We start from the raw sequence: 4,199 nt of genomic DNA, 5'->3' as shown, positions 1-4,199 counted from the left end.
GGAATCTGGGAAGACTTTGCTAAGGTGGTATCTTTTGAGGTGAGTGTTGAAAGATGGGAGAGATTTTCACCAAAAGCGTGTGAGAGAAAGGGAAACTGCGCAAGCAGAAAGCATGAGTTCGCATGGCAGACTGATATAAAAAGATCATAAAGCAACAGTGAAAAGGGTTGTTTGGAACTGAATGGAGCAGGTCTTCTAAGCAAGGCTATGAAGTCTAGACTTTACTCAACAAGCCAAAGGGCAGCCTAAGCAACAATGGGTGTGAAGCTATGTCACCTACATCTTGTTTTTTGTCACCGATCACTGCAGGACGGGTGGAAAGGAAGGCACTGGAGGAGAGGAAACCAATTATGAGGCCATGGCAACAGTCCAAAGGGAAAAGTGGCTGGGGTATTTGTGAACGGAAAGGAAAAGAGGATGTGACATTTATTTTAAAAGAAGAATCCAAAAGATTGGGGACTAATTAGATGTCAGTGGGAAGCTATTCTATGCCAGACCAGGGCCATGTGTGTTATAAAAGGAAGAATTTTTGAGACATCTCCAAAAAGGTACATTTGGAAAGTCTATTGGACTGAAGAAAAGAAAGAACTCAGGATTACCTGATTCAGAGTAAAGAATAAGGAAGGAAACAATACCACTAGAAAAATAATAAAGACTCTCATAGATCAAAAGGAAAAATGAATATATCATTAGAAAAATATGCCATGAGGATTGCCATCTCAACAGTATTAAACCTTCCAATCCATTAACATAGGATGTCTTTCTATTTACTTAGATCTTTCTAAATTACTTTCAACAATATTTTATAGTTTCAATGTATAAGTTCTGAACTTCCTTTGTTAAATTTATTCTTTATTTTGATTTTTTCATGCTGTTCTAAATGGAATTGTTACCTTAAATTCATTTTTCAAGCTGTTTATTGTCAATAATAACTATATATATAATTATTATATATACAATATAATTATATGTATTTGTATATAAATACAACTCATTTTGATACATTGTAAAAAANCCATGGATATGAACAGGCAATTCATAAAAGAAGAACAAAAATGGTCAGGAAATATGGAGGGAAATGCCTAGCTGAATTAAGAAGCAAGCAAATAAAAATATGAGAGATTGCTTTCTGTCTCTAAGATTTGAAAAAATATATATATATATATAAATATTGGTAAGAGAGACTACCCAACAGCATCCTTCCTTACCAAAAGAATGTTAGGTTTTCTCAGTTAGTCAGACTTTTCCAGTTATCTCTATATTTCCAGATCCTAGTCCAGCTCCGCCCCATTAGGGAAAAACCTTGGTTAGTCTGAGCCAAAATTGGTGATTCCATTCTGAATTGGTGATTGGCTTGACAAGGAACATACATTTTAAATCCAGCTAATGGTATGGGACAGAAACATATTGAGATAGATGAGCAAGGTCCTACATGGATGGAGCCAGAGTGTATTATGCTAAGCGAAATAAGTCAGTCAGAGAAAGACAAACACCATATGATTTCACTCACATGTGGAATTTAAGAAACAAAACAGATGAACATATGGGAGAGGAAAGAAAGAGAGAGAGACCATAAAAAACTCTTAAAGATAGAGAACAAACTGAAGGTTGATGGAGGGAGGGGGTAAGAGATGGGCTAGATGGGTGATGGGTATTGAGGAGGGCACTTGTGCTGAGCACTGGGTATTGTATGTAAGTGATGAGTCACTGAATTCTACTACTAAAACCAATGTTGCACTGCATGTTAACTAACTAGGATTTAAATAAAAATGTGAAAAGAAAAAAGATAGAAACGTCTTAGAAATAGTTTCTTAGATCTCAGAAAGAGAGCTGGAGGCATTTCTGTACCCACTTTATTTGCCCCTAGATACATGAGGATGCAATGCCTGGAGCTTCAAGAGCTATATCAAGAAAACTAGGAGACCAAACTAACATGCTAAGAATGGCATGGAGGAAAAGGAAAAAAAAAGTTGGTATTTGATGTCTTTCAGCATCAAAATTAACCTATTTTGGGATCTTCTTAATTTTGGGATATCTTGTTATATAAGATTATTTTTTTGTCTTATTATTTAAGTCACTTTTATTTGGGATCTTAGTTTCTTTCTTTCTTTCTTTGTTTTTTTTTTTTTTTGATGTTATTTATTTCTGAGAGAGAGAGAGAGAGAGACAGCGTGAGCAGGGGAGGGTCAGAAAGAGAGGGAGATAAAGAATCTGAAGCAGGTTCCAGGCTCTGAGCTAGCCATCAGCATGGAGCCCAACATAGGGCTCGAACCCATGAACCATGTGATCATGACCTGAGCTGAAGTTGGACGCTTAACCGACTGAGCCACCCAAGCGCCCCTGGGGTCTTAGTTTCTTGAAGAGCCCTCAATACCATTTGAACTACTTGTGACAACAAATTTCTACCTAAACAGTAGCCGCTTGATAAGTAGTTGCTGAATGAATGAATGAATGAATGAATGAATGAAGCCTATGAGAATGACAATGAGAAGTGCCCAGAAGAATCATAAACTTCAAGTTGGGAAGGTCTTGGAGATCCTGTAGACTTTTGAGAAATCCCAAGGAATCAGTGAATATCAGTGAGAAAATAGAAACTAGAGCAGGTTTGGCACTTTCTCCAGACAAGCCTCCATCTAACTCATTGCTTTCCTCCAAGAGTATTTCTCCCAAAATTCTAGTTTGTGAAAAAAACTCTGGGTCTCAGGATTGGCTCTTGGCCAAAGGATCCAATGACATTAGTTCTGAGAAGGCATGGGTCTCCACCCAGGAAAAATGAGAAAGTCCCCAAATGTGCTATGCATAGTAGAATCCCTTCTTTCGTTCTTCCCTGTTCTTCCCTGGGTGTCACAGCAGAGCGTGGTGGCCGAAATCCAAGTGGGAGAATTTTCTGGGAGTGGCTCTGTGGTTCCTCTTTCATCACATAAGTTTGTTCAAACTAGTTCTGCTAAAAGTTGTGGATTCCGCTGGTGAGATCATGAGCACATTCACTTTCTCTCGCAGAAGCAATTCTTTCTTGTGACAGCCTCAGCCTTCCCTCCAGATGAGGCATCTGCTCTTTTTTTGTTGCTGCCTAATTAATTCTCTTGGATTCTGCAATTGGTCATAAAACATACCCTGTCTTTGCTCCAAATTTAAAATTCAAATGTTAGTTAACTACTCAGAAAAAAAAATACAACCTTATTTCATGCCACGAGTAAAATATATTTCATTAGATTAAAACTTTAGATCTTAGCACACCATAAAAGCAGTAAGAAAAGTATAAATGAATATTCATAACATCTTATAGTCATGATATATTTTCTGAATATGGTATTTTTAAAGTAGTAACCACAAAAGAAAAGATAAATGATTTTCTGTAAAAAAATTTTTTTTAACTTCTGGAGTAGAAAACTGAAACCCAGGGGTGAGGGGGTAAGAGTGAGAATGTGAATAACTTGTCATTGTGCTTTTTTATGTCTGAAGATCTGCTTTGCAAATCATAAAATAATAACTCAAAATTTTAAACTCCTATGCTTAAAAAAATCAAATACAAAGAATATGCTAAAAGGAAAATGTATTTGCAATATCTACCACAGACACAGGCTATTGTATTTAATATATAAAAAGCTAATAAATATTCATAATGTCATGTAGCCTTTTGATCAGAAATGGACTTTGCAGACAGACCGAACGAGTCAGCTCCAGGCTACCTCTTGGACCATATTCTCTCTTTGTCTCAGTTTCTTTCTCTGAAAAATGAGGATAATGCTCTTCTGTGAAATAATAAGAAAAATATTTGGTCTTTGTCTTCACCTCTTGGCATGGAGCTCCTTAAAACTCTTAATATTTCCTGAGGAATAAGGGTGGTAGAAGCATCTATTGTTCTAATGAGATGACTCTTGGTGGGCCCCTTGGTAGCTTCAGGATGGAAGCTGGTCCCTAAAAAGACCAAGACTTGATTAGAAGCTCAGAACTTTTATTAGCTCTACCCTCCAATCTCCAGGGAGGGGAGGAGGCTAGAGATAGAGTTAATCACCAATATCCAGTAAGTTAATCAATCATGCCTAGGTAAGGAAAACTCCTAAGTGACAGAGTTCTGAGAGCTTCAGAGTTGGTGAACACATCCAGGAGTTGGGAGTATAAAACACCCCAATTCCACAGGAACACGGGCTCCTGTACTCTGGACCCTTCTGAACCCAGTTCACCTCTTCATCTGGCTG

This window comes from Crocuta crocuta, unplaced genomic scaffold (genome assembly GCF_008692635.1).
Source record: "Crocuta crocuta isolate KB4526 unplaced genomic scaffold, BGI_CrCroc_1.0 scaffold95, whole genome shotgun sequence".
In the NCBI taxonomy this organism is placed as follows: domain Eukaryota; kingdom Metazoa; phylum Chordata; class Mammalia; order Carnivora; family Hyaenidae; genus Crocuta; species Crocuta crocuta.
The sequence above is the reverse complement of the archived record's forward strand: the minus strand, read 5'-3'. Positions refer to the sequence as shown.